A 26,002-nucleotide genomic window follows, 5' to 3' on the forward strand; every position below is an offset into this window, starting at 1 on the left:
GATTTTGGTTAGACATCAAAGATGCCAAGGTTATCCACTGCATCTAGAGGCATCACCAGTGTCTTGACTCTGTCTTGATATGTTGGATCATGATGACTTTGGAAGAGAGAGTGAGGTAGATGACTTCCCATGACTTCCCAACTCTACCTCGCTTAAATAAAATTTACACAGACAACAAAAAATATCACTCATTACCATTTCTCAAAATCCTGTGGCAAAAGGCAAATGACAAAGCAACAGGTTCAGATATAGTCATAACTCTGCAAACAAACGACCTAGGTCATAGGGTCATTTCCCCACTGAAAGCAGCAGTGGGATTTGACAACCCCCCGGGTGACTGAGCAGCCCTTTTAAGTACTGCACTGTGCATCTTCTGATTTGAGGAAGGGCCTAGAAAAAGATCTCCCCAAATTGTCTGATTATGCAACCCTGGTCTGATTACCATGTCAGGTGTGGATCCCACAGTGTGGTAGAGAAAACAAAAAAATCTACAAAAACTTCTTTAAAAAAGATTCCAGTCACCATAGATGTATGGAACATGTGTACACTCATAGACAACACAAAATCCAATAGAGCTGAAAGATGAACAGCTCTTGTGAGAGAACTCAGCAGGTATGGTATCCAAATAGCAGCCCTGAGTGAAACAAGGCTGGAAAATGAAGGCCAGCTTACTGAAGTTCAAGCTGGATACACATTTTTCTGGAGTGGACCTAATGAATGGGAATGCAGAGAAGCTGAGGTGGATTTTGTAAGCAAAAGTAATCTAGTCAACATTGTTGAATGCCTACCAAAAGGATGAATGGCAGGCTTATGAAAATGAGATTGCCATTTCCACAAAAACAACATGTCACCATCATCAGTGCCTGTAATCCCACCATGACAAACACTGATGAAGTTAAAGAAAAATTTTATGGAGGCCTAGAGACCCTTATCATAAATGTACCAGAAGAGGACAAGCTTATAATCCTGGGTGACTTTAATACCAAAGTGTCCTCAGATTACCAAAAGTGACAGGGAATCCTTGGGAGGAATGGGGTTAGAAACAACAACAGCAATGATCACCTGAGGACTTGCACATCTCATGACCTTCTCATCACAAGCACTGTGTTTCATTTACCTACACTCAAGAAAAATTTGTGGATGCACCCTCATAGCACACATTGGCATCTAATATTTTGTAAGGAGAAGAGATGGGGGCAGCCTGGAGTCAGGCCTCAGGAATACCTGAGTTCAAATCTGGCCTCAGACACTTAATAATTGCCTAGCTGTGTGACCTTGAGCAAGTCACTTTAGGCCATTGCCTTGCAAAAACAAAAAACAAAAAAGGAGAAGACAGACGGGGTGTGAGAGTGACAAAGGTAATGCATGGATTGACCAGACTCATCCTCTCTAAGCAAAATCTTCTCATTCAACCAAAGTGGTTGACCCAAGGCAAAATGAATATTAGAAAATTAATGTTAAGAAATTATAGTGTCTTCTGAACCAGGACAATTTGTTGCTAACCTTGAGGGAAAACTGAGCCAACTCACAGTTGGCAATAATGGAGCAGAAAAAGAGTGGGCAGCTTTCAGAGTTCTAGGGTACAGCACTACCTTTGCTACTCTGGACCAGAACACTCACAAACTCCAAAACTGGTTTTGAGTAAAATGATGGGGAAATACAGAAAATGCTAAATGAAAAACAACACCTCCATAAGGTTTACCAGAAGGATAGTTCATTCATTTCTAAGAAGGCATCATTTAATTCCATCAAAAGTAAAGTACAAATGAAGCTTAGAAAGATGCAGGACTCTTGGCTCAGTAAGAAGGCAAATGAAATTCAATTTTATGTAGACAGAAAAAAAACCAAAATGCCTTTATGATACCCTGAAGGCTATTTATGGGCCAAAGACATATGTTGTATCTCTACTCCTCAGTGCCGATGAAATCACATTGATTAACAGTGAATCCAGCGAGAAGTGTTGAACACTTCCACAGTTTCTTAATAGACCATCGTTAATCAATGCAGAAGTCATTGACGATATTTCTCAAGTTAAAGTCAATCAGACATTAGCTGAATTCCAACTGAAGAAGACATTTTCAATACCATTAGGCTACTTTCAAGTGGCAAAGCACCTGGTGCTGATTCTATTCAAGCTGGGGGGTTTACTGCTCATCCAAAGACTGACTGAAATTTTCCAGGTTTTATAGCATGAAGAGGTTATCCCCCAAGAATTCAAGGATGCCTCCATTGTCTATCTCTATAAAGGTAAATGGAATATATTGTTCTCTGACAATCACAGGGGTATTTCTCTTTTAGTCATTGCTGGTGAGATTCTTGTCACAGTGCTTCTCAATAGTCTGATCCTTCACCCTGAGAGTCAGTGTGACTTAAGAAAGGGTGGAGGAACAGTTTGAAATGATGTTTACTGCCTAACATCTCCAGGAAAAATGCCAGGAACAGACCAGAGGTTTGTATACATTTTAGATATGACCAAGACCTTTAATACCATCAGTTGTGAATATTTATGGAAAATTATGTCAAAATTTGGTTGCCTGGAAAGGTTCATCATAATTGTACATCAGTTTCATGCATGCCTGGGTTCTGGATAGTGGACAATGCTCTAAAGATTTCCCAGTCAGCAAAGGAGTACGACAAAGATGTGTCCTTGCTCTCACACTTTTTAGAATGATGTTTTCAGCCTTGTTATTAAACCCCTTCACTGAGGATGAACATGGCTTCAAGGTCAGTTACCTCACTGCTGGCAACTTGAAAAGACTACCAAGACCAAAGTGAAGGGAATGTTGGTGCACCATCTTGTGTTTGCAGATGATTGTCCACTCAATGCAGCCACTGAAGCTGAGATGAAATAAAGTATGGATCTATTCTCTGCTGCTTGTGCTAATTTTGGTCTAATAATTAACAAAGAAAGCACAGGTGCTCCATCAACCAGCACCACAACATCTATATGTGGAACCATTGATTACAGCAAAAAGAGAACTTTTGAGTACTGTGGACAAATTCATTTATCTTGGCAGCTCTTCCTAAGGAGGTACACATTGACAATGAGATTTACACATGCATTTCCAGAGCTAGCTCAGTATTTGGGAGGCTTTGAAAGAAAGTGTGAGAGAGAAGAGGTATTAGACTGACTTCCAAACTGAAGGTCTACAGAGCTGTTGTGTTGACCTCATTATTATATATACCTGTGAAACCTGAACAGTCTAGCAGTGTCATGTAGGAAACTGAATTGCTTCCATTTAAATTGTCTTAGGAAGATTCTGGGGTCAGAAGGGGGTCATAAGAAGTGATACCAAGACACCCTGAAAGTCTCATTGAAGAACTTTAGAACTGATTGTACATCATGGAAGACACTGGCATAAGACAGTCCAGCATGGTGTGCCCTCATCAGTGAGAATGTTGCACTCTATGAGGAAGGCAGAATTGAAGCAGCTCAAAGGAAACCTGACATTCATAAATTTAGAGGACCCACCCATGTTCACATGGACTATTTGTGCCTAACCTGCAGTAGTGCATTCTGAGTTCGCATTATTCTGATCAGTCAGTCAGACCCACTGTAATTTGTCTCAAACATAGTGATGTCATTTTGATCTTCTTCAATAATGAAGGGCAAGAAACAACCATTTATTTCATCTTTTCTGGATCTCTGCAAAATGGAGAGCTTGGATTAAACAAGCTCTAAAGTACCTGTTAGCTCTAAAAATCCATAATCCTATAGGCATGAATCACAGTCACAGTAGGTAAGATTGGTGGAAAGATGGGTCGCCGTGATAGGGAAGTCTGAGTGAGTCTTCTCAGAGTTCCTACACAGTAGAGAGTGAGAAAGCAAAATAATGCCAAAGGGCAAGTGTTATCCATTCAATGTCTACTAAATGAGTTGCTCTTCCTGACTGACTCAGTGGCCAATATTACTTATTTACCAGACCCAGGAGGTTCTGGTAAATATTTTTTTATTTATGTAAGGCAATGGGGTTAAGTGACTTCCCAAGGTCACACAGCTAGGCAATTATTAAGTGTCTGAGTCTAGATTTGAACTCAGTTCCTCCTGATTCCAGGACTGGTGCCCTATCCATTTGACCACCTAGCTACCTCTGGTAAATGTTTAGCAGTCAGTTCTCTAAAACAACACCTGCATATATCACACATTTTAAAATTTGCTAGCATTTTCTCTAGCACTTTTATAAATCTGGATAATCAACAAAACAATACATCAAGATGATTTGTAGTATTTGCAGATTTCTGAAGGGCAAATGCTCACACTGAAGACTTTAAAATAGGCTCCCCAAAATATTCAAACTGCCTTCAGCAAACCCTTGTTGCTTTTCTCTGCTGTTATCCCAGAAAACCAAAGAATTTCATGAGCATCCTAATTGCCTTTCACTTTGTTCTTAAGTAGCCAGAATATCAGTTCAGCTCCATATATTCTCCCATGGAATGTGCTCTAGCCAAAGGAGAGCATGGCCAGTTATTAATCCATTAGGTAATTAGATAAGCATCTACAGTAGCACCTCTAAGTTAACATACATCTTGTATAGCCTATATGTAGAATTCTTCCTACCATTTATTGAAAGAATGCATGAAGTTTCCTTCCTAAGATAATCATAAAAATTTGAGTCTAAAACTAGAATGTTATTCTAACCTAATAGTGCTATAAGCCATAGTTAAAGAGAGGTATTTAGTTCTTGATATTTAGGATAGAAAGCTTACAACCCTTTCTAAATATAATTTGCTACTAAAAGTAGTTTAGTACATGTGTAATACAATAACATAATAGTTTATGTATACTTATGGCACAAGGATATTTTTTGTGCTAAATCTAGAGCTTTATGACAAATTCAGCTTTGATATTTATAGCAAACTCTGGGCTCCAACTTGGATAGTTATTTGATATCTTTTTTTTCCTCCAATGCTTCATGAACTATATAGCTCATTGTTAAAAGTCAAAATAAAATGATTCTAGTCTAGAGTTAAACACTAAAATAAAACTGATATATTTAATTACCACCAAACATTTAAACTTAAACTTTACAAAAAATGAAAAAAGAAATCATTTTACTAGTATTGTTTTGAAAATAATTTTATAAAACTTGGCCTGTCATATATAATATTGCTATCCAAAGAGCAAGCACAAATGGGCATCCAAATATGCTCAAAAACCCAAGATATGGGGGCAGCTAGATGGTTCAGTGAATAGAGCACCGACCCTGGAGACAGGAGGACCTAAGTTCAAATGTGACCTCAGACACTTAATAATTGCCTAGCTGTGTGGTCTTTGGCAAGTCACTGAACTCCATTGCCTTGGAAAACATAAATCCAAGACATAATCTTAGTCCTACCAATGGAAAGTGATCTTAAACCTCTGAAAATCTAAAAACAAATTCAACTATTGTTTAAAAGATATAATTTTTTTGTTTGAATACACTATATACTAATGATGTCCCAGTGTTTTTTGAGAACCACTATAAAGGAAAATAAATGTTGTGTAGCCTTAAAAAGTTTGTAATTCTTATTTTCCCTCATTCAACGTTCAACTGAGCAATTAGTTGGCACAGTAAATAAACTGTTAAACTGTGAGTCAAGAAGATCTGAATTTGAATCCTCCCTCAGACATACTAGCTAAGGGACCTTGGGCAAGTCTCTAAATCTCTGGTTTTCTCATCTGTAAAATGGGAGTAAAGATACCAATACAACATAAGCGTATTGTGAGAATCAAATGAGATTTGAATATATATATAATATGTATGTGCATACATACAAATACATACTTATGTATATCTTATATTAATATACTACTTTATAAATACATGTCAAATTTTACAAACCTTAAAGTTCTATAAAGTTAGTTGTTATTCAATTAATATTTATTAAAGGTCTTTTGTGCACAAAGTATCAAAAGACAAGATGTAGAAAATATAGATACATTTGAAATGAGGGGAAAAAGTATTTTCAATTAAAAATTAAGTAATGTCATAAATTTCATTTATTTTTTCATTACTCATTCATGGAAGAAAGTTTTATTATACAATTACTCTATGAAGAATGACTTGCTAGGAGAGAAAGTTTAGGGATGATCATGGCAATGCTGGCTCACACATTTACACTGCTTAATCCTCCAATAACCTAATGAATTAGTCTATTTCTAATGTCTTACACATGAAAAAATGAAAATTAATAAATTATTTAAAATAATTTAATAAAATGAAAATGTATACTATCTCTACCTATAATATATATATATAATTATACTGCATATTGTTACATGATTAAATATATTAGAAAGGTGAAGAGCATATTTCTTTTGACAATTTCCTTTCTCCTATTCATTGGAATTGTTCCTTGTGTGTCTTCAAAATTTTATTATTTCAGATTTCCCATTTTTCTCTAGGATGATTCTTTCTGAAAATCACATGTGATCCTACCCTTCCTTTTGAAGGGCACTTTGAAATTTGTTTTTCAAAAAACCTAGTCAGACTGTGCCTAATTGGTCTATGTCTAGTTTTCTTCTCAATTACAAATTAAGAAAAGTAATCACTTCCTTCCAACGTTTCCATTTCCATTATACAAATTCAGAAAAAGGAGAAATTTCTCTCAATGATTTCTCCATCATTTTAGGGATTAAATAATTATTAAAGGAAGTGAAGAAATTATTTGTGTCTGGGCAGAGAACAAATTCCAGATGTTAGATGTGTAGTTAGTCTATCACTATTGTAGTATACTTTTGCTTAAGGCTTGAACTCTGTCTCCAAAAAAGATCTCATTAATTTCTTGCTTCGGTTTAAGTGATCTATAGTATATCCTAATAACATTATCCTTTCTGTTTAAACCTCTACTCATCTTCACCATTGCATACTCCAACATACTGCTTCCTCTAGTTCCTGGTCTTACTCATAGAATAATATCTTCTTAATATACAATTTTTCTCCCTTCTCATCTGCACTCTCAGACTCTTTCTTTACCCTCTTCCTTTAGAAAAAGCTATACCCTTCCAAAGCCATGATCCAGTGGTAGGTTGAATCCCCAATTCTCAGTGAATTATGAAAGGTTCAAGTTTGAGTTTTTATATTAAAATATTCCAAGAAATGAAGGCATCAAAAATAAAAAAAAAACAGATGAGATGATTGACAAAATGGAACCAAAAATCAAATAGTGTTACTGGAATGAAAGGTCCATGGTCTTGGTAAAGTGTTCAGGGAAGGTTTCATGAAAATGAATGAATATGTTTAGATCAAATATGTTAGCCAATAGGATTGAATCAAACCTATATGATTTAGTTGGATTATTATAAAAGATTTTTGTTGTATGGTCTGAAATAGAAGAATGACAAAGAAACCATTATATTGTCTAGTATAAGGTGAAAAACAGAAAGTAAGTGCTAAATCTAGGGGTTTGGGAGGAGTTACAAAACATAATTATTTACATTATATTTAGTAATAAAAGTTTGAAATTATTTAGAGATGGAAAGGGTGAACATGACATAATGAATGAATAATAAGGAATTTAGTAAGAGTAATTTTTAAGGAGAAAGTGAGAATTGACAGATTATAGAATTTTTACAATTTCACTTTTAATTGCTAATGGGTCATCTAGCTGGATAATCTAGTAGAAGATAATGAAGACAGAATAAGAAAGCAAAGCAAGATATGAATATTTCATACTCAGCCTGAACCAGATGGCAATTGAAACCGTAGGAGTGAATGAGTATCGAGGGAAAATAAAAGGACAGCCAAGACTCACTTTTAAAAGATATCAGAGTTAAAGGACACTAAAGAAAAGGGAATCCAAGCGGAGGCAATTCCTTTATGAATAGGATTCATGAATACAGAAGTGTCTTTTCTTGGATTCCCTTTTTTATATATGTATATATGGAATAGACAAAATGAATGTAAATGCATATGTGTATACATTCAAATGTGTGTATATGCATAGGATATATATATATATATATATATATAGAGAGAGAGAGAGAGAGAGAGAGAGACACACACACTCTATATATAGACACATTATATATATGTGTATATATATATAAATCTGTGTGTATATGCATTTATACTTATATAAATATCAGTGTATATGCATGGGGTAGATGGTTCAATGGATATAGTGCTAGGCCTGGAGTCAAGAAAACTCATTTTTCTGAGTTCAAATAGGACATTATACTAGCTGTATGACAATGAGAAAGTCACTTAACCTCCATTACCAAAGTTTTCTTATCTATAAAAGGAGCCAGAGAAGGAAATGATATAGCACTCTAGTATTTTTGCCAAGAAGATCTCAAGTGGGATTAGGAAGAGTTGGATATGATTATAAATTATGAACAACGACAACACCAACATATATGCATTTGGATATTTACATTATAAGAAGAGGCTCCTAGATTTCATTAGACTTCATTAGACAAAGGGGTCCATGGCACAAAAAAGTTCATAACCTTGCTCTATGGAAATTTCCTAGGAACCTGAAAAATCACTCATGCAATATTGCAAGAAAAATGAGTACATATCATGTCTGAATATATTGAAATTTTCACAGATTTGTGATTTTATCTGCATAGCACTTATTTAAGATTCATAGTTAAATGTAGAATTTACTTACATTTCAGGTTGAAGCTTTTCCTTCCTCAAAATAGATAATAGCGAACATTTTATAGGAATGTAAGGCTTGTAAAAGCTCATTACATCTCTTACTTGATCCCAATATTAATTCATTGAGCTATTCACCTTTATTTGTTTTTAAAAAAAATTTTCTTAGTATTTCCCTTTATAGATAACAACATTGAAATTAAAATGGATTAAGTGACTTGCCTAATCACAAGATTCACACTCCTCTGAGGGAGGATTCAAACACAGGTCTTTGAAATTAAAAGGTTAGTGCTCTACACTCCTATGCCATACTGACATCTAGATTAAAGTGGGCAGGGTGTAGCTTCAAGAAATAATAGTGCTATCTTAACTGTTAGCAAAAGAAAAAAAAATACTTCTCTTAAGACAGCCTGGGGAAAGAAATATATGCTCACAGTTCAATTTTGATGGAGATTGTTATCTATATTTCAACCCTGCTATATAACATTATCATTACTTGTAGAGTTTGAGAACAAAGACCAACATCTTAATAAGTATAAGGACTGAATTTTTTTCAGGTAGGGAATATTCTCTCAAAAGCTATAGAAACTTTTTTTGAAACTTGCAAAAATTTACAACTTCTGGCTTGATTTGCATATGGTAACATATTGCTATTTATACAATACTTTTTATAGAATGATAACAAAATGTAAATTGTCAGATTTTTTAAAAAATTGTTCTTCAGATGATAATAATAACAATAATAGCTAGCATTTATGTGGTGCCTGCTATGTTCCAGGCAATGTGTTACTTATTTGATCCTCACAATAATCTTGGGAGGTAGGTGTTCTTATTAGCCACATTTTTCAGCTGAAATCAAACAAGGTTGAGTGATTTGCCCAATGTCACACAGCTACTGTCTGAAATAAAATTGAACTTTGGTATTCCTGATTCCAGCTCCAACACATCCCCCACACTACCTATTAGCTGAAGATCTCATAATGACTGTAAGAAAAAGGGTTTCTGACTTATTCTAGTTCCTGTCTTATAGGACTTCCTGGGGACATATCACAATGGATGTAGTTCTATAGGGAGGAATAGAGGACAGCTAAGTAAGCCCACGTTCCCTTGCATTACTTACCATCTCATTGAGGAGACAAATTGTAAATATTGAAAGTAATTATAAAGAGCAAGACCAAGGAAAGTTTATTCAATTCAATTTGTATTTATTAAGTAAAAGACACTGTAGTAGGTGCTTTGTGAAGTCAAAATTTGTAAAAAAAAAAATAGATTCTGTACTAGAAGACCTGTATGATATAGTAGAAGACATAAAATCTAGACACAGATTCATATACTCTGAATTGAAATCAGAAAGATACATAATTACTGTTCATAATACAGTGAATATTCCAGAGACATCTCAGGATATTTACAATGAGAAGGGATAGCTCAGAGGAGACAGAATAACGTAGCTGACTTCAAATATATGAGTATTGTTATACAGAAGAGGGAGTTTAATTTAATTTAATTCTGGATTTAAAAAGTAAAATTAGAAATAATAGAAGAAGTAAAAAAAGTAAAATCTGGCTTAACTTTAGGAAAAAACTTTCTAATGCTTAAAGCTATTGAATAAAAGTATACCCATCCAGAGGAAGTAAAACAAAACAAAACCCTTCAGAAACTGAATGAATATTATAGTCACTTTAAATTTTTTTTTCCTATGTCATGGTTTTCTTTCTTTTCCCTTAATCCTAATTCCTCATTCAGAAAAGACTAACCTGTAAACATGTTTAACACAAATGTGTTTTGTAAAATATTCACAATTTTCACTGCTGAGGGGAGGGGAATGGGAAAGGAGGGAGGAAGGAAATTATGTAACTTAAAAAGATGCATATGCATATGAATGAATGTTGAAAAACTTTCATAACATGTAAATGGAAAACAAAAGATCAATTGGAAATAAAAAAGTATATAGAGGGCTGCCATGGGAGGTGGTGGGCTTGCTCTTCTGGTTCTGATTTTCAGTTTCCAGACTTTACCACCATACTTTACCATATCTCACTCTGGAATTTCTTGCTGTAGATGGGGCCTCCTCATTGTGAAACATTCATTGTCTCCTCACAGTTTTTCACGAATCCCTGAAATATCTCTTCCATTCTAGCCTCCTTTTCTCATTGGTGAATTTCTCCAGGAGCCTCAATTTTCTGGAAAGGTTCATGCTCACCAACTTCCACTTCCCTCCTAGCTTTTTAAAATTTTTGGTAGTTTTCCTATGCCTTCTTCCTTTTTGCGTTTTTGTCTTCCTCTATTGGTAGATCATTGGGGGCAGATTTTATCTTTAATTTTTCTTGTATTTATATACTCAATGTTTAGCACCCAATAATACTTAATAATTGCATTTTACCCTGTTGTTTTGCCCTTGTTGGAAGTTTTCAAGCAAAGTATTCACCTGTGTGAACTAAAATGGGTACTTAAATACTTAGTGTATTACCTCAAATCTATCTGATTGGAAAATATGACAAAAAAGGAAAATGATCTTGAGAGTATGTGGAAAAATTGGAACATTAATGCATTATTTGTTGGGTTGTGAACTTATCCAACCATTCTAAAGAGTAATTTCAAACTATGCCCAAAGGGCAATCAAACTGCATATCCTTTGATTCAACAATACCATTCATTATTAGATCTTTATTCCAAAAGAAATCATTTAAAAAAACCTACATGTGCAAAAATATTTATAGAAACTCTTTTCCTGGTGAAAAAATATTGCAAATTGAGATGATGCACATCAATTGAAAAATGACTGACAAAGGTATGGTGTATCAATACAAGGGAATACTTTGTGCAATAAGAAATGATGAAAAGACAGATTTCAGAAAAACCTGGAAAGACTTGTACAAGCTGATGCAAAGTAAAATGAGCAGAAACAGGAAAACATTGGACATAGTATCAGCAGCAATGTGTGATAATCAGTTGTGAAGGACTTTATAACACAGTGTTCTAAGACAAATACAAATGACTCGTGATACAAAATGCTATCCACATTCAGCTAGAAGATTGATGGACTTTGAATACAGATTGAAGAAACTTCCATTTTATTTTCTATGTTTTTTTCCTTTTGATTTATTCCTTTTAGAACTCTGACTAATATGGAAATATATTCACACAATTGCACATATACATATCAAATAGAGTACTATTTTAGGAAGAGGGGAGTTGAGGGTGGGAGGAAAAATTGGAAGTCAAAATCTTGTAAAAAATGAATGCTAAAATGGAATGACTTTGCATGAGATGATGCTGTGTAAAGTGAGTAGAACCAAGAGAACATTGTGCACATTAACTACAATATACTATGATGGATGAAACTCCTCTCAACAGTTCAATGAACATGGACAATCCTGGGAAATCTGTTAAGAAAAATATCATCCAAATCCACAGAACAAACTACAAATTCTGAATGCAAAGCAAAATATATTAGGTTCACTTTAAAAAAAAAACAACTTCTATTATATTTTTCCTTTTTGCTCATGGTTTCCCCCATCCCAATTAATTGTTATTTCTCTTTCACAACATGACTAATATGGAATTATATTAAACATTATTGGACATGTATGACTTTCATCAGTTTGCCACCATGGGACAAGGGACAGAGGAAAGGAGAGTGGGAGAAACAACTCATAAATGTGCGAATAGACAAATGGCAAAAAAAAAAACTACCTTTGCATGTAATTGGAAAAATTAAATAAAAATTCAACAAAGAGGGGGAATGACTGCTAAAATTGTCTTGACAAATATTTGGGAAAAATGAAATACTTTACAAATTAAAAATAATAAATTATACATATAGAAATAAGAATAATGTATATATGATCAGAGTATAGAGAAAAACAACTTTGAAAAAGACTTTAAAATTCTGATTAATGCAATGATAAACCAATAGTTTAGAAGAAACCAATAATGCAACACTTCACTCACCTCCTGCCATAAATGTGATGAATTTAAAAATGCATTTTCACACATTTTTACACATGAGTAATATATGGAAATTTGATTTGTTGGAATATGTATGTTTAAACTGAGATATTTATTTTTTTTAGGTTTTTGCAAGGCAAATGGGGTTAAGTGGCTTGCCCAAGGTCACACAGCTAGGTAATTGTGTATGAGACCATATTTGAACCCAGGTACTCCAGGGCTGGTGCTTTGTCCACTGCACAACCTAGCCGCCCCGGGATTTATTTTTTATTTGTTGTTGAATTGAGGGAGGATTATGAGGATAGATTATTAAATCATGCAAAATAATTGAATATATATATGTATATACACAAATATACAAGATTATTCTTATCAAGATTATTAATTTTCCTCTTAAAGTTTAGTGTCTTGACTTGAATACAATACTCCAGAACTGAATATAATACTTCAAATATAGTTTTCAGGCATGGGAAGAGTGCAATGGAGCTATCATTTTCCTCATTCTGTATATGATATTTCAATGAATACAACCTAAGGGACCATATCCTTCTTTTTGCTTGCTACATTACATTTGACTCATAGTGAACTTATCACTCATTTTCTCATTGTCAGCAGACATTTTCTTTTTATGAACTGTTTTCTGGTTACTTTTCTTTCATCTTAAATAGGTGAGGGTTTTTTTTTTAACTTAAGTACAGGTCTTTGAACATTTCTATTAAATTTCCTTTTATTACATTTAATCATTTTATCTTACCAGGACCTTTTGGGAACCCAATTTTGTTAGACACCATGGTACCTATTTCTACATTTAAGCCATCTGTAAATTTGTTAAATGTTATCTATGACTTCATTGTTACTGATCTTTTTTTTTAAATGTTGAAAAGAAAAAACTAATAGCAGTAGAAGCCTAACTCTAGGTTGCCATGCATTAATCACCTTTTTTTTGAATTAGGACATTGAATCAATTAAGAATCAACCCAATTATATTATCATGCAGCCCACATTTCTCTACTCACCCCCCAATCTTCTAAGGTAATGATGAGAAGTTGCCAAATGACGTTTGCAGCATTCCCCCCATGGGTTTGGCTCGTAACCCTGATTACTGATACCCCACAATTGAAATTGACATATACCTTAGACTCAGTCCTTTCTAAGTATTGTTCCAAATTCTGCAGTGTCCTGAGGCATTCTCAGAATAGTAGACAACCCCTGGGCTTTAGAGTCGTCTGAATAGTCAAGATCATCTGACTCTAGGTGACAGGAAATACTGTGACAGCTTCTGGACTTTATTCTAATGGATTTTGACTAGCATATTCCCAAGATGGTCCTTCATTTTTGCAAAAGCTATGCTCTATGCTTGAATACATATGTATGTTTTTGTGATGTATCAATGATCACAGGGCTTATAGAATTAGAGCTGTGGGAGACCTTAATGGTCATCTAGTTCAATACCTTTCATTTACTTCTGAGACACAGAGAAGTGAAATAATTAGCCCAAGGTTGCATGAGTACACATGTAGTAAATAGAAGAATTATGTCTGGAGCCTGGATTCTACAACCCAAAGCTACCATTCTTTCCACTGTCTATAAAGACTCTTCCCTAAAATTTCTCACCAGGGCATTCGTCAGAATTTTTGAAGCCACTGTTCCTTTTGCAAGGTAATGGTAATCTACCTTGTTAGCATGATTGAAGATCTATGTCATATTAATCAACATTATGGAGCTTTTCCAAATCTTTCAAGGGGGCAATTTCTAATTTATTTTGTACAAGAAAAGAATCAGTTCCTATGTCTAGAAAACAGAATTCTAGGCTAACAAACAAAAATAGTCCAATGATAGTGGATACTAGATTATTAGTAAGATAAGATATTAGACTTCTCTTGAGGGTTGACATTCTTGTTATTTTGTCTTTGTATCTACAGTGTCTACTATATTGTCTGACATATTTCAAGTACTTAAGAAATGTTTGTGCATTTCAATTAAGGTGGATTGAATATCTGAGGATATTCTGTGGAGAACTGGGATTGTTAAGCAATAGGTAATGTCATCTGCATATGTCCTGGACATGTAACTGATAGCATCTACTGTGAAATGGAAAAACTGACTAAACAAGAAACTGTAATAAGCCACTATAAGTTTCTGGTAGACTTCACCAGACATATTAAACATGTAGATTCCCTCTCCCTCCTGCCATATACAGGCCACAGCACTCCCAAGTGTGGCCTAAATTAAATCAAAATGTAACCAGGAAATATTTAACAAAATAAATTGATTAATAAAAAAGAAATAAAGTAATGTATAGCTTTCTATGACATTATGAGACTCATAGGGATAATTATGTATAGTTGAATGGCCCCTGATTCTCTTTGATTTTGTTACCAATGTGCTACATCCTTTTTTATCAGTAAAAAGTTTAATTATAATGTGAGACCATAAGTACTTGATTGATAAGGTACTTAAGCAGGTCCTATATAGTGTGTCAGATGAGTAAACCCCTTGCTATTCTTACTTTGGGAAAGATTTTGTATAGCTTGAACTTATCTGTGCTCATCAGCAGCAGGTTATCAATATGCTGTTGTAGATAACCAAACAAGCATCATTCAACAAGAGGCAATGGGAATTAAGCACTTTCTGTTTGAAATTTTTTCATTTCTTTGATTTTTCCAATCTTTTACATATCCCTTGATTTTTTTTTAGATTCTAGGTATAACATAATTTTTTGCTTTCTAACTATAACAGTTGAGAATGAGCTTGTAGAAACACTCTATGAGTCCCTACTTTATTTGAAACATTAAATATTTGAGTAATTTTTTAAATGTGTGTGTGTTTCACTTTTTAAGGCAATTGCAATGATATGTACAAGTTATTGCTGGCATATAAAAGTTAATGATAATTAGTTTGTCAGAAAATCATCTTTGGAAATAGAATACAAAAATGTCTACACCCAACTGGATCCAATATTTTCCCAGGCAAATAGTCAGCAATTCATCTATTTAGTCACTAAACATTTTATTTATTAAGCATTGAATATTTATATATATATATATATATATATATATATGCCTGTGTGTATAATATATACATATATGTGTATACATATATGTATATGTGTGTGCATATTTACATCCCCAGGAATGGTTGAGAAGGAAATGCAAAGACAAGAATGAATTAGTTTCTACTTTCAAGACACAGATATGCACGGAAATAAAGACAATTCAAGTTGAGAGCAATGGGGACAAAATTTTTTAGGCAACTGTATAGAGGTAAAAAAACATTTTCTATTGGGACCAGATTGAAGGAAGTTTAATGGAGATGTTGGAATTTGGAATGAACCTTGAAGTAAATAAAGGCAAAGTAGAACTGGGAAGGGATGGCATTCCAAACATGTAGTACCTCTTATGTGAATGAACTTTCTCTGAATCTTGTCAAAATCAGGGAAGAACTTGTAGGTCAATTAAACTGGAACATATGATAAAATACATAAATGGAAATAATGTGAAAGAAGACTAGAAAAGTAAGTTTAAATTCTGTGATATGAAGAGCTTCAAATGCTAGTCTCTGGCTTATCACAGTCTAGTCTCAAGACAATAGAGAGTCACTGAAAGATTTTTAAACAAAAGGATAACCTATGCAGACCTGTACCATAGGAAGATGATTCAGTCTTCTCTGTGAAAAGTAGATTGAAGAGAAGTCATAGCCAAAGAAATAAAAAAACACTGATAAATATATGAATAAAAGTGATGGCAGTATAAGTGAGGAGAAGGTAATAGTCAAGAGAAATGTTAAGTTGTTAAGACATACTTCTAGTCACCTATACATTGTTATATTTTTTCATCAATCTGGTTGTTTTTCATCATGTAGACACATGCTCAAAGTTCAGTTAAAAAGAATTTGTGTGAAATTCAAGGATGAGCTTAAGTGATAGGGAAGAAATAATGTGTAAAATGGAAAGGATATTCTTAGGTACAAATAATGTCAATAAGGTTTTAATGTTATTTAAAGTGGGTAATATAGAATTTGAAAATTGTAATACTTGAAATTCTCCTTTATTTTATGAGTAGTATACAGTAATCATTTTACTAAGTTTATGAAGACACATTTGATTTCACACCTTATTGAATACTAGTTGGATTCCAATTGATTATGAAGAACTTAGAATCAGCTGATGCCATTTGTAGAAACTCATCTTTAGATGACTGTCACACTTCAGTGAATCCATTCTCAATAATCAAACTACCTTCTAGTCAACACACCACAACCCTATTTTATTTAATCTCTAACAAATTGCCATTTGAGCAGCTCAATTTAATATAAAATCTAAAATTTCTATAGTTTTATATCAGAGAATTTTACTCTTGACTAGTAAACTATTAAAAAAAACCATGTCATACAATTATCTCCCTCCCATCCCTGATAAGTCACATAGTATCATACTTCACACTTCATCAAGATTTTCCCCTGGTTAATAGTATCCATAAGGAATGACTATTTTTCTATCCAATATATAAAATATTTGATGATTTCTTATCTTTAAATATCCACTGGTATTTTTAGAATTACTCAGAATGTCACTTAGAGTTCAATGTCTTTCACTTAAATGATATAGGTCACCATTTCTCCTTATTTAATGCTCTTAGACTGGTCAGTTTTCAGTAAGAAGTGGAATCCAATGACTGTCTAGCAAGCTCAACCTTATTAGCCAAGTGGGGCTCATCTTAAAGGAACATGATTTATCAGCATCTATATAAATGAGTTGAAAAGATCTTTATGAACATAAGTAAGAACAAAGGATAAGCTCTGTCTCCTTAAATATCAGGTGAAGGAGATAAGGGATGTTAGAAACTGCCCTACACCTCAGGTATAAAGCAACTAAAAATCCAGAGGGAGTTATTTTCATCTGAATTCAGAGATGTTGACAAAGTAAATCTCCCAGTCATCTAGAATGAAGCCAAATTGGAAGCTAATTTACTGCTGGCTGATGTCAGAAGCAATCTAACTTGTCCACTGAAGCCACACAAAGAACATTATTCATAAGTAAACCACCTTGATAAGAAGCCATCCTCCCAGTGTAATTAGGAAATACAAAGGCCAGAACCAAAGCTTGGTTTTTTAATAATAAAAGACAGTAAATCCTCTTTATAACTTTCATGACATAAAAGCAAAACACAAGAGAGGTGCTCAGATTATTCAGGACCTATGACATCTCAGAGAAGCTAAAAATAGGAATTATGGCTATAAACAAAGAGAAATGAAACAATAACATCTTTTGGAAATCTCCTAACAGCCTACTCCTAACAGTAATGAATGAAATTCATTTCAACTTTATATGTATATATATATATATATATATATATATATATATATACTTCATTTATATTCAACTTTAGATAGATAGATAGATAGATAGATAGATAAGCAGAAAAGACCACCTAAGGCATTTCTGCTATGAAAGGACCAAAAAATTACATTTGGTAAGCTACTACTAGAGGGGAATTATTCTGGTTTGGCTGAAAGTTCAGAATGTGGCATGAAACTCACTCATCTTGAACTTTGTTTTGTCAGCATTCATGGAGCTGTAATATTTTCTCACAGTTCTTGGAGAGTTACCATTTTGGAGCATTAGATTTCTAGTAAGATTTCTTCCAGGACAAAAATTTTTTCTATTCCTTTCCTTTATCTTCTTAGAGACACATGCTAAACTCCTGGTCCACCCACCTTCCTGCAGCATATAGAGAGGTCCTAGGCCTCATATCATGATACAGATAGATGTAAAGAAAGCTCTTTGACCTTAAATGCAAATTTTTTGTCAGACCCTTCACATCAAATCTAATTGCCTGAAAAGGTCATTCTTCAGGTAAATACTTCTTTCTCTCAGAAGCTCTGATAAAAGTTATTTTATTTATAATTTTATGCTCACATTTACCTAAACAAAAAAAAAAAAACAAAGAAGTTTTCAATGTTGTCTTTTTAAAAAAAAAATTTAAAAATATTAAAGATAAGCTCTCAAGGGTGCCTTTCTACTTTTATTTATGGATATTTTATTTTCCCAAATGCATCTTATGAAAACTTTTTCAACATCGATCTATATGTATATTTTTGGATTACAAAATTTTCTTGAACCCTCCCTTCCCACCCCCACCTCCCCGAGGTGAATAGTCAGGTTAACATTGCACATGCATATTTTTGATAAGCATATATACAGATTAATCATTTTTGGTATGAGGAATAAGGATTAAGGGAAAGAGATAATTTTTATAAAGTGTTTATCAAATTCTGAAGAATTTTTTGTTTTGTTTTGCTTTGTTTTGCTTCCTCTGGATGGGCTAACATTGTTCATAGCCAGTCTAACGTGGTTGTCCTAGCTCTCTGGACTGCTGAGAGAAGATGCTTCCATAAAGATTGATCATCCCACAATGTTGTTGTTAAGATGAACATTGTTCTCATGGTTCTTCTCCCTTCACTCAGCATCAGATCCTGTAATTCATTCTATGCTTCTCTAGAGTTCAACATTTTTAAGGTTTCTTATAGAACAATAATGTTCCACAGTATTCATGTACTATAACTTTTTTAACCATTCCCCAATTGATGAGCATCCCATCAGTTTTCAATTCTTTGCCACTACAAAAAGAGTTGCTATGAATATTTTGGAACATGTGGAACTTGTCCCTTTTTATGATTTCTTCTAGATATAGGTCTAGATTTGGAATTGTTGGATCAAATGGAATGAACATTTTTATTGATCTTTGGTTATATTTCTATATTGCTCTCCATAATAGTTGGATCTGTTCACAACTGCAGCAATGTATCAATGTCCCAATCCTCTCACAACCTCTCCAACATTGATCACTTTACCTTTTTTCATCTTAGTCAATCTGATAGGTGTGAAATGATAACTCAGAATTGTTTTAATTTGCATTTCTTTAATCAATAATGTTTTGGAGAATTTTTTCACATATTACATAGGTAGATAGATAGATAGATAGATAGATAGATAGATGATAGATATAGCTTTAATTTATTCATTTGAAAACTGTCTATTCATATCCTTTGACGATTTATCAATTGGGGAATTTTTGTAACCTTATAAATTTGATGCAATCCTCTAAGTATTTTAGAAATAAGATCTTTATCAGAACTCCTAGGTGTGAAGATTGTTTCCCAGCTTTCTGTTTTCCTTCTAATTGTGACAGCATTGATTTTATTAATGCAAAAACTTTTTCATTTAATGTAGTCAAAATGAGTCATTTCGCAGTTTATAATGTACTCTAATTCTGTTTGGACATAAATTTGTCCTCTTTCCATAAATCTGATAGATAATTTCTTGATATACTAATTTATCTATGGCGTAGCCCTTAATGTCTAAATCCTATGCCCATTTTGACTTATTTGAGTATAGGATGTGAGATTTGGATCTATGCCTAATTTTTGCCATACAATTTTCCAATTTTCCCAACAATTTTTTGATAAATGGTAAGTTTTTATCCCAGAAGCTGATGTCTTTGGATTTGTCAAATAGTAGTCATTTATTGCAGTTTCTATTGAACCTATCCTAATTTACTGATCCATTACTCTATTTCTTTCTCTCTCTCTCTCTCTCTCTCTCTCTCTCTCTCTCTCTCTCTCTCTCTTTCTTTTTTTCTTTCTCTTTCTTTTTTTTTAAGTTTTTGCAAGGCAAATGGCATTAACTGGCTTGCCCAAGGACACACAGCTATGTGATTATTAAGTGTCTGAGGACAGATTTGAACTCAGGTACTCCTGAATGCAGGGCCAGTGCTTTATCCACTGCACCTCCTAGCAGCTCCCATTACTCTATTTCTTAACTAGTACCAGGAAGTCATCAAAACTCCTAACTTCCTTTACATTATTTTATCAGTTCCCTTGCTATTCTTAACTTTTTGTTGCTCAGTAAAACAGTTATTTTTTGGTTTGATTGGTATGGCACTGAATAAGTAATTTAATTTGGGTAGAATTGTCATTTTTTATATATTAGCTCGACCTAACCATGAGCAATTGACATTTTTCCAGTTACTTAAATCTGACTTCATTTGGTTGAGCAGTGCTTTTTAAATGTGTTCATACATTTTCTGGGTTTGTCTTAGGAGGCAGATTCCCAAGTATTAAATGTTGTCTACACTTTCTTAAAATGGAATTTCTCTTTCCATCTCTTGCTTTTAGGCTTTGTTATTTATATGTAGAAATGCTGACAATTTAAATGGGTTTGTTTTGTATCCTGCTACTTTGTTGAATTTGTTAATTGTTTCATCAATGTTATTTTCACTCAGAAATTAGACATTTAATTTTTAAGATTATAAATTGAATTCCAAATATTTCAAAAGAATAAATTCTTGATCAAAACTTAATGAATGGGGCGGGGGGGAAATTTCCTTATCCAAAGTAATAAGAATGGTTAATTAGATAAAAAAAAATCACAGAGTGCCATTCAATTCTTTAGTACTGATATTTTTATTACTATTTAGTACCATAATTTAGCATGCATTTAGTACTATATTAAAAAGCAAGGGGCAGGGGGAGGCTCAGAATTGAAAGACCTGGGTTAAAATCCTGCCTCTGACACATACAAATATTGTAACTATAGAAAAATTAATTTATTTCTTAGTTTTCCAAGACAATTTTCTAAAATTAGTTGGTTGAAGATATCACAATTCCCAACTAAAAAAATAAATAAAAATAAGTCAGAATCTGAATGTATGCTATGCTTTTTTTAAAAAAAAAATCTCTCATGCTTTTTCTTCTTGTCCCATGACTCGTTCTTTTTCTTTAGTTCAAATTCTTCAAATAGAAAATGACTAAGATTTAAACATGTTAAACACAAATGTACATGTACAACATTCACTAGACTGTTCACCACTGAGGGAAATGGAGTGGGAAGGAAGAGTGGAAGAAAACTGTGTAATTTATAAATATGCAAGTAGATGAAGCTTGAAAAACTTTCATGACATTTCATTGGAGAAGTAAAATAAGATATCAATTAAAAATAAAAAAAGATGTTGCCCAGACTCTTTTTTGATCATAGCTTTCAGACAGTGCAATAATTCTTAAATTATGTCTTGGATTTATTTTCCACATTAATTCTTTTTCCAATCAGGTATTTTACATTTTCTTCTATTTTTATATTGATTTTACTTAGTCAACTGATTCTTAATATCTCATAAAGTCATGAGCTTCAATTTGCCCAATTCTATTTTTCAAGGAATTCTTTTCTTCAGTTAGTTTTTGCATCTCCTTTTCCATTCAATAAATTCAATTTTTTAAAGGATTTGTTTTTTTAAGTAAATTTTTGTGCTTCCTTTTGCAAGATGTTAAATTCATTCTTCTAATTTCTACACAATTGATATTTCTAAAATACACTGTGATGATATGACACCATCTCACTTCACCTCCCATTTAAAAATTCTTCAATGTCTCCCTAAGATAAAATACAAACTTGTCCCAGAGTCTCAAACCCACTATAATATGGTTCCTTTCTATAATTCCAGTCTATTACCATTCTCCCTATATTATGATTCAGTTCACCTGGCTGGACAATTCCTTCAACCCCAGCATTCCATCTTTCATCTTTTCACAAGTGATTCCTATGTCTGAAATTCATTCCTTCTTTACTTCTAAAGCATAGTATCCTTATCATTCTTCAAAACACAACTCAAGAGGTATCTCCTACTCAAGCACTGTCTCAATTCAAACCTTTCCCCCACCCCTCACAGTAGTTGACTATTTCTACCTCTTGAAATTAGCCTAGATTAGACTGTACATGCTAAGTACTTGCTTGTATACATGTTATACTTCAGGAAGCAGGTCATTCTGGATTTGCAAATTGCCTGCAAAGAGGACTCTCAAGGACATCACCTTTTCAAAGATTCTTTTCAGAGCTGTCCCAGTTTTTAATAGTCACCAGAGACATGACTGAGCTCTTGGGCATCCAAAGGTTAACTCCCCCTGTAATTACATAAAGTTGATTAAAGAACTTCTTCCCTTCTCCTAGAAAGGGAGGGTAAGCATTTCTGTCATCTTTCTTTTCAGGTTGTAAATTGACCACTCATAATTTTGCACCTTATATAATATGAACAGTTTACTTATAGTGAAGTTTAAAGATCTAAAATAAGAAGAAATATGAAATGGACTTTGAGCTATACATTATTGTGAAGGATGTCCTTTTAAATTTTTAGCAACAAATTCTCCAGGAAAAAAAAAATTTCCCCTTTACCTTTGATTTACATTATTTTCTTCATCACTTTCTTAAGTATACACAATCATCAAAAACAATAAATTACTCCCTGACTCATAACATTTTCCAATTTCCAGTGCTTAAATATTCACATTCAAAATTTAACTACTGATTATTGAGAGTTGATTAGGGTGACTATAGCACAAAATTATTCTTATATAAATATTTTCTGAATTGAACTGGATTGATATGAAATTCTCTCACAAAATATTTAAATGCTTGGACTTCAATTGTGATGAAAAGATCATGGATTCTTAGATTAGAAGGAACTTTAAAGACCATTAAGCAAATGTCTTAATTTGTAGATTAGGAAACTGAGGCCTACAAGGATCAAGTCCCATACTAGAGTAATATTCTAAAAAGATTTCTGAGTCCTTAGTTCAGTATTTTTTCCTTTTCAATTAACCAACAAACTTTTATTAAGAAACTATTAAGCATCTATCACTGTATTAGATGTTAGGGAACTTCAGTTGTTCCCTTCTAACTCTGTACCTATGGTCCTATTATCATGTGTTCATTTTGTTCTTGACCCAGTTTTTTTCTTTCTATATTTCACCTAACAACAGGTCATAGTTTTTTATTGAAAAGCAAATTAACAAATTGTACCTATTCTTAACCTAATGGTTATTTATTTAATTTATATATGCTATCTTTCTTAGATTAAAAAGTAAAGATCTATTAGAATTTCCAAATCCCATATATTGAAGTCAATAAAGAAACATACATTTCTCGGTTGAAAAAATATAAAGGAATTGATTCTTTAAAACACAGTTGTCCCTAAAAATAAAGATTAAAATCAAATAGTAACTATCCCACAAAGATATTGTAAGGTAAATACTTCAAAAACTCTAAGGCATTCTTGAAAAAATGAGTAAGGATTATTAGTTATTATAATTTAATGTGCTTAGAGTCTCTCCCATGTGTCAAACTAAATTCAAATTAAAGACCCCTGAAAATGTGCCATTGTTTAATTCAATTAAATTAGAAAAAGTATAAATGACACTACTACTACAAACAGCATAACTGACCTCTTGGATTAATTCTTTGTTGCCATTTTTGAGACCGAGTAAATAAATGGCAAGGCATGGTCCCATAGGATGAAGTCCTGGAAAAATAATGATTCTTCTGGAACTGAATTGTTCATCACAACTTATCTCAAACAGGACATGAGAAGACTAGATGCCAATAGGATGTCAATGCTGGCTGAGGTCCATTAGTCTCTATATGGTTATTGCCTCCTTGAAAAGCACAGTTAACTTCAAATGAATACTACTGCTGCCTTGTAGAGTTTCTTCCCACCCACGTTTGTCTCTTGTGGTCCCATGGACTCAAGAGATCCATATGGCTTTCAGTCTCCTGTTTCCTTTTAAGATTTATAGGAAAGATGACATAGATTCTCTTGGTAGTTTCCTTGTTTAACAAACGTTTTTTCTAGTCAGAAAGTCCTTCCTCATATTTCACCTAAATCCCTCCTGCTTTGATTAAAGTCCCATTTCTTCTGGTTCAGTCACGGTAGAAAAAGAACAATTGATTTCCATCTTCTGTATAATGACTGTTATTAAAAACATTTGCCAAGCATTGACTATGGGCCCAGGAACCTTCCAAGTCCTTGCACAGTTTTATCCCTTGCTGTCAGAGACATTTGAACAGTTACAGGACTGAAAATGGAAGTTATAAAATATCTTTAATCAAATTATTTCAGCTTGAACAGAACTAGAAAGCTTTCAACAAACACAAAGGCAAGTGTCTGGTCATGAGTTTTCAACCCCATTTTCAGCTCTCATTCCTAAAATTATCAGGGAAGAAATTGGAAGTTCCTGCAAAAAAAGTCATCTTTTTTTCTCATAGTCACCTACAACCTTTATATCTGTCACACTCTCTGAAATCAATGGAAACATGCACATGGAGGAGGAAGGCAGCCATAGGAAATTGTCTATTTGCAAGGTATTTGGCTATATTCAAAGAATAGTTTCCAGAAATCATCACTTCTCATTACAGATAAGCTGAGATGAACATTCTAATTTATTTTCAAGTGATTTTTTTTAACCATTGTTTCAAAGGAACCTAATAATACTATTATTTTTGGTATTATTTGTCCATTAAGTGAGAATGAAAGCTCTTTCCATAACTTCTGTTATAAATAATGCCACTCATAAGAAATATAAAGACACACTCAGCTTCCTATACTAACAGAAGACTAAAGGAGTCATGAGTCTCAGTTTCCTCATCTATAAAACCGAAGGGGGTATCAGTGACCCAGATGAATGAATGAATGAGTGATAGAACAATTAATTAGTGCTTACTGTAGTTTTCAGTAATAATTCTAGGGTCCTATTGAGCTGAGATAAAAATTGCAAATGATAAAAAAAAAAACCTGTTCATTGGTAAAAGACTTATAGCAGGAGAATTGCACACTATCCTTTGGATATTTTAGAATAATCCTTAGGAAACTATCCTGTCATTCTGTGATCTAAACATAAAGTAACATAAGTTTATTATCTATTTAAAAGGAATAGCAAGTTGTAAATAACAGTTCTGCAGTTTCATTTACTTATTATTTTTTCCCTATTCTGCTATGTTATGGACATGTTTGTTATATTTCTTAAGTTCAGAATAAAATAAATAAAATGTTTCAAAAAAATTTTTTTTTTGTGCTCAGAGGAGTGGGATAGGAAGGGAGGGTGGAAGTAAATTTTGTAACTTAAAAATGTACATAGTCATGTGAATGAATGTTGAAAACTTTTCGTAACATGTATTTGGAAAGGTAAAATATCAATAAAAATTTTTTAATGTAACTAGAATCAGAAATATGCACAAATTCTATCAACTTATTTTGTAGATGCAATCTCTCTATGAGAAGAATGTCAAGGAAATTTTTTTTTTTAGGTTTTTGCAAGGCAAATGGGGTTAAGTGGCTTGCCCAAGGCCACACAGCGAGGTAAATAATATGTGTCTGAGCCCGGATTTGAACTCAGATACTCCTGACTCTAGAGCTCTATCTACTGTGCCACCTAGCCTCCCCCCCCAAGGAAATTTTCTGGAAGAATTATGCCAATATGCAAGAGAAAGGCCTTTGAGAGATTCTGAAGCATGTTTTGGACAGTTTGTAACTGCTTTTTTTTTTTTTTAGTTAGCCAGAAATTTGTTGTGAGGAATACTCAGTAATTGGCTTCATAAACATTCCAAAAAAGTGAACATTTGTATAATTCGTGTTTTGAGGAGTTTG

The sequence above is a fragment of the Macrotis lagotis genome, chromosome X, assembly GCF_037893015.1.
Source record: "Macrotis lagotis isolate mMagLag1 chromosome X, bilby.v1.9.chrom.fasta, whole genome shotgun sequence".
NCBI lineage: Eukaryota > Metazoa > Chordata > Mammalia > Peramelemorphia > Peramelidae > Macrotis > Macrotis lagotis.